Source organism: Marmota marmota, unplaced genomic scaffold (genome assembly GCF_001458135.2).
Source record: "Marmota marmota marmota unplaced genomic scaffold, marMar, whole genome shotgun sequence".
Taxonomy (NCBI): Eukaryota; Metazoa; Chordata; class Mammalia; order Rodentia; family Sciuridae; genus Marmota; species Marmota marmota.
The window spans coordinates 24,749,871-24,756,325 of record NW_026000142.1 but is presented as its reverse complement, the minus strand read 5'-3'; the positions used below and the strand labels follow the sequence as shown (position 1 = coordinate 24,756,325).

Sequence of the window (6,455 nt, the reverse complement as noted above, 5' to 3'; positions counted from 1 at the left end):
TGTGAAAGGATAAGGGATATGATGACAGAGGTCTGAGGAGCGGGGGGGGCGGGGGGCTGGTTAGACATACACATTAGCAGCAGTTGCTACTACAGGCTGCAGCTTGGTCTGCACCCTTGGAATCTGGTCCCTGGTATTGCCTTGCAGACTTCCAGCCAGTATTTGCACTGGGCTTGACACTCTGCATGTCTGTCCTATCTCCTGGATTCACAGGACCAAGCCAGTCTGCTTGATTGAATCTGTGAGGAGCTTTTTAGCTTAACTTTTATGATGTGGACCTACAACTCAAGGCATTTTAGCTAACATCATAGGTTAGTTTTGCACATATGGGACCACATACCCTAAAATTTTCAAGAGAGTACAGATTTCAACCAGCCTCAGCCAGAATTACACAGCAATTTGAAAAAATGACCTTATAGTGAAGGTCAATGAATATGGGGAGGCTGCAACCTAGACCACTAGACTGAAGTTCTTTGAGGGCCAGTTCTGAATCTCCTTTATCCTTGTAGGACAAGGCCTAGCCAGAGCATAGAGGTGTTGTGTTTTCAATACAGTGTGAACGAATGAATGCCTCTCAACTGTATTACAAAGATACATGTATAGCTTATTAGGTCAAATCAATATCTTTATATTAAATGTGTCTTAAATTTGGTGTTTTAAAAAAGTTGTCTGGGTGTGGTGGTGCATGCCTGTAATCTCAGACACTCAGGTGGTTGATGCAGGAAGATTAAAAGTTCAAGGACAGCATTGGCAACTTCGTGGTACCCTGTCTTAAACTAAAACGAGGAAAAACAAAACAAACAACAACAAACAAACAACAACAAGAACAAGAATAAAACAAGATAAGACTGGGACCTGTACATGGTGGTGCACTCCTGTATCCCAGGGACTCCAAAGGCTGAGGCAGGAGCATCAGAGTTCAAGGTCAGCCTCAGCAATTTAGAGACCCTGTCTCAAAAGAAAAAAGAAAAGGATTGGGAATGTAGCTCATTGAGCCTTCTTGGGTTCAATCCCCAGTACCATATTTAAAAAAAAAAAAATGGCAGGGGTAGAGTGCCCCTGGGTTCAGTCCCTAAAGCCACACACAGACACACACATACAAAGGTGTTTGTGGTTCAAGTTAGGGAGATGGTAGAAAGGCTTTCTCTTTACAATTCATAATGCCAACTCTTCAAAAGAAAAAAAGTTGTAGCTGTTAAGTAGGAGTTCATGGACACCAGGATGGAGGAGACAGTGTATTAAAAAGAAGCCTCTGGAGGACAATAAACCCCATTATCATAACAACTGCAGGACTTATCACCATGGCAACTCCCGCCACAGGTTCAAATTTCAAAATTGACCAATGGTAGTAACGAGGGCATTATTTTAATTAGGTTTTCTAAAGTAACCAATGCGGGAGGGATTGGAAAAATTCTAATCAGGTATCAGAAGATAACCAATGGGAGAAAATGGGGTAAGGTCCTCCGTCAGGTTCTTACAGGGTAGAGAAGGCCCCATAGTTCAGGGTATAAGGCCCTAATTTCCAGACATTGGGGCCTTGAGCCTATCTCTCTCTCTACCACTGCCCACTCCGTTCTATCTAATGCAGTGCTATTGTCACCTGCAATAAATCTGGATTCTATCTGTTACTTCTGTGTGTCCTGGTGTCTTGCTCAGTTCTTTGTTCAGGATGCCAAGGACCTGGACTTCAGCTGATCATCCCAATAGTAACATAGAGACTGTGTAACAGGAATCTTTTCAAAAGATCTTCACACCATTGTACTTTGTTTTCTTGATTGGTGTACAGCTAGTATTCTCTATCAAAGAGTTCCCATAATGATTTAACCACCATGGGTGGAAAATATATAGGAAAAAATTGTGTCCGTGCTGAACATGTACAGACTTTTCTTGTCATTATTCCTTAGACAATACAGTCTAACAACCATTGCATAGCATTTACATTGTATTAGGTATTATAAGTAATCTGGAGATGACTTAAGGTGTATAGGAGGAGGTATGTAGGCTATATGTAAACACTAAACTATTTTTGTGGTTCTAGGAATTGAATACAAAGCTTTGCACATGCTTGGCAAGTGCTCTACCTCTGAGATACAACCCCAGCTCCCTAACTATACCATTTTATGTAATGAACTTGAGCACCTGATCCTGGGGGGCAGGTAGGGGTTGGCCAGGAACCAATGCCCCAATGATACTGAGGGATGACTGTTTTGAACATTGTGATTCCTTCTGGTAACTGAAGGTGGTGTTAAGGGCATTCATTGATGTAAAACTATGATGACTTCAGGGTCTAAAACAGTAGTTTTCAAACTTTTTGACCCTGATCCACTTTGAGAAATAAATTTTACCCTGCAACTTAATATGCACAAAAAGCTCCAAAGGATCATACTTATCTTTATCACCTAGGAAGCACTTTGATATTTCCGCTCCCCTGTCCTCCCTTCCTTCTCTTTCCATCTCTTCTCCTTTTGTTTAACATCTTGGTCCAACTCAATAACTGATTGCCCCACCATCATGGGTGGTGCCTAGGGTTTGTAAACACTGAAAAAGTATTCAGTTAGTTGCCCTGCCCCAAAATGGGCCTCAGCATCCCCACTTTTCTTTTTCTGTTTCTGCAGTCTGTATCACTCCTTTTTGCTCTCAGGGCCTGCCACTGCATCCTTCTCCTTAGAGTTCTACTTCTCCAACTAGAAATCAGACACTAAGCTGGCTAGCGTGCTGTATGACTGAAGGCAAGCTGCTTCTCAATGAACCCGAAGGCACTCCTATGACTGGTGTGGAGTTTAGATGCAGTGATTTGGTCCTGCTCCAAAATGCACAGGGCTCTTGGCTGGGTTCCCAAGGCGCTTTACTCAGTGGCAGAGGTCATGATACTGAGGTGTTATTGAATGTGCCACATGAGAACACGAGCCCATGAGCATAGATTTTTTTTCTTTTTTGAATGGAGTATTCAGATGATTGGGGCTCTGGCTGGTTGGGCTATAAGATGACAAATGCTCTTGAAGCAATGTTGCTTCATGAATGACAATATCTGGGCCCCTGTGTGTAAGGAGGCTATTCCCCAAGTCATTTAGCTGGCTTCTGGCAGTCTGCAAGGATGCAGTATTTTGGCTCTCCACCCTGAGCTGCCCTTTACCCTGTTTTGTTTTGTTTTTTTTTTTTAACAGCCTCTGCTAATCTATATTCCCACTGTCATGGTTTCATTCACCTAAAAGTAAAAAAACAAACTAATTAATATATGACATTTCTGGTTGTGTTTTCAAATGTGTGTCAAGTTTATGTGTGGTAGATATATTGATTTTTAAAAAAAATATAGCAAAAGGTGTAAACACTGTGCCTCTAAACAATCTAAATGGCAAGCAATCAGGCACTGGCTAAGTAAATTATTGGCACGTTCATTCAATGGAATGCTGGAAACCTATAAAAATGATGATGCAGATCTGTATTCACTGAAATTTGTTCACAACAATTTTAGATGAAAAAAGCAGATTTCAAAGCAATGTCTATAATAGAATTCTACTTTTATTTTTAAAAATATAAAAAGATGCATAGAGATACATATGTACAACACACAGATACATACCTATAGGAAAAAGTTTGACAGTCTCACACTGAAATTTTTTTTTTCTTATTTTACTATTAGATTTTCTGACATGTAGGCAGTTTCTGCAGTGCATACTTTTTTATTTTTATTTTTGAATTCTCTTGATATTTTCATTTTAAAATTTAAAAAAATTAATGTTTGACAAAGACTGTATATATGGAAGATGTACAACATGCTGTACATTCTTTTTATAATATAAGAACAAAAGCAATTTTCACTTTGAAAAAATAAAATACATATTATTATGCAAACTAGTCCTTCTGTTTGGAGCATAGCTCTTACTTGTATCATACCCCATTCTCATGTCTTCTTAACCTTTCATAAGAGTTCTATTCATATAAGGAAGGGTAAGTTGAATTTTTTTTTTTTTCCAGAAGTGCTGGGGATCAAACCCAGGGTCTCCTGCATTGCTAGGCAAGTGCTCTACCACTGAGCTACACCACCAATCCCTCTTTAAAATTTAATTCTATTTTTGAGACAGGGTTTGCTAAATTGCCCAGGCTGGACTTGAACTTGCTATCCTACTGCCTCAGCCTCTGAACAGCTGGGATTATCAGGTATAAATTGAATCTTTATTGAAAAATGTTTCCATTAAAGCATTTTAAGTCAAAGGACTGATTTCTGGTGGTCAAGTTCAAGTTCTTTTCTCTGATGGACTTAAGGAGTCATGTACACCCAGGTAGATGGCTTTGCTAGTTACTCCCTTGGAAGAAGCAGGCTACCGGCCTTTGTAGTCTTGAGAAAGACAAATTAAAAAGCTCACATTATCTATATTCTGAAGCTAGTTGTCTCCAAACTAGAGTCAATCCAAGCATAAAACAATTGTAGTTTAAGGATAGGAACAATCCCTAACTCTAGTTAGTTCTGTTCTCTTTCCAAGCCTCATTCACATGCATGAGATAACTGTTATCTCACCAAAAACCAACTGGGGAGGGAGAGGGAGCAAGCTAGCATGCCGGATATTTTTCTGTCTACAGATGAGGAAACTATGTTTAACAGAAGTGAGGCAACTTGCCCAAGCCCACCATATTAGAAAATGCTAGAGGCAGGATCCAAACCCAGTTTTCGTGTGTGTGTGTGTGTATGAACTTTTGTTTTTGATACCAGGGATTGAACCCTGGGTGCTTTACGAATGAGCTACATCCTCAGCCATTTTTATTTTGAGACAGAGTCTTGTTAAATTGATTAGGGCCTTGCTAAATTGCCCAGGATAGCCTTGAACCTGTGATCCTCCTTCCTCAGCCTCCTGAGTCTCTGGGATTAGAGGTGAGCACCACTGTGCAAGGCCAGTTTTCCTGTCTCTCCCCCTCCCCCACTCTTTATTCTATGCCATAGCATTCTTTCTAGAAATAGAGAAATCATATAATTCATTGTCCTAATTGGATGCCTTTGAAAATAAAAGAGGGTGCTATGTGGATGGATCCCAGGGCAACAGGCATAAATTTTGACTGTACCAGGCAAACTAGGTCACATGGTCATATGGTCATTTAAGATATAACCAGACAGACAGACAGACACAAACACACACAAATACACACTGGGAATTATACCTTTTGAATAAGAAAAATAAATGGAACAGAGTTACAATGTCTATAATCTATTTAAAAATACTTGAGTATAAAAAATAAAAATATATTAAAAATAAATAAAAAGTATCTGAATTCAACTTGTGTTCCACTGCGTATGCACCAATGAGTCTATGCTTTATCTCTCAGGGTCATCAGCTCTCACGCTATCAGAAATACAAAGTCTAGATTGGGTAACTGGTATTGATCAAAGAGGGCCATAATCCCAAATTGACTTCTTTAAGTGTTCCTGATATATATATATTTTATCAACATTCTGAACTCAAAAAAATGGATTTTATTGTTGAAACTTGTGATATAGTCTAATGAATGTCAGAAATGGGGTTTTATTGGTGAAATTAAAGATATTCAAGATATATGACCTAGCCCAAAGTCCTGACAGCCACACTCCAACCTGGATTTAACAAAGTGTTAGAATCCAGTGAAGCCTATCTCTAGGCTCTGAGGATGGCACTTGAGGCTTTCCGGGGTCCCATTATTGAATCAGGACTGTCTATAAGGGCACCATGCTGATTTGGGGCACAGTGTCCTTTCTCTGCAGTACTCATGCAGCTGCCTCAAATGAACATTTTGTGCAAGGTATGGTTGGAATATTTTGAAAGAGACAGAGCTGGGCTCTCATCAAGCTTACAGAATGGTTGAATCAACTGTTTGTACCTACTTGTTAATAATAAGGGGTTGTTTGATAAAGGCCTGTATCTGAGGCAGAATTCAGTCTTCTAGCCTCATTCACATGACCTGGTAGGGAGGTGATGGGGAAGAAGCCAACACTGACCACCTCAGTCTTCTATACTGGCAACTGCTTTCTACCAGAAAGAGTTCCACATGGCCAAACCATCATAGGTCAGTCCACAATGAATATGAAACTGGGTGAATCTGAAAAGGTTCCTTAATACAGTTTCCTCTCCACCAGGGATGAGCCTCTTGAACACAAAGTCAGGGGGTTGTGTTCATTGTGATAATCCCTAAGCCTCAAGAAAGTACATGGTGTATGTTTGTCCAGTGGATAAAGGGATTGAATAAGAATTCTGTTATTTCTAGAATTGAATTTATTAACTGTTAGTTGTGATTGTCCTTTATTCCATAAATAATAACTGATCCTCATAGACCACAATCTATTGCTTGCCTTGGATTGAATTTACTTGAAATAGAAAAAAAAAAGTAAGATAGTAACAAAAGCCATTGGGATTCTATCATTCATCCCCACAATAAAGCAATGAGATTGGTCCTCCCTCCCTCCCTCCCTCCCTCCCTTCTTTCCTTCCTTT

At 39.8% G+C, this 6,455-nt stretch overlaps 1 protein-coding gene and 1 non-coding gene across 15 annotated transcripts in view; both read right to left on the bottom strand.

The window, feature by feature from the left end:
- The window catches only part of Atxn7l1 (ataxin 7 like 1), a 234,968-nt gene that overhangs the window by 78,370 nt on the left and 150,143 nt on the right, over positions 1-6,455 (bottom strand). The window lies entirely within an intron of this gene.
- On the bottom strand, positions 3,973-4,045 carry Trnaa-agc. Its single transcript has one exon. It is a non-coding gene; the product is annotated as a tRNA-Ala (tRNA).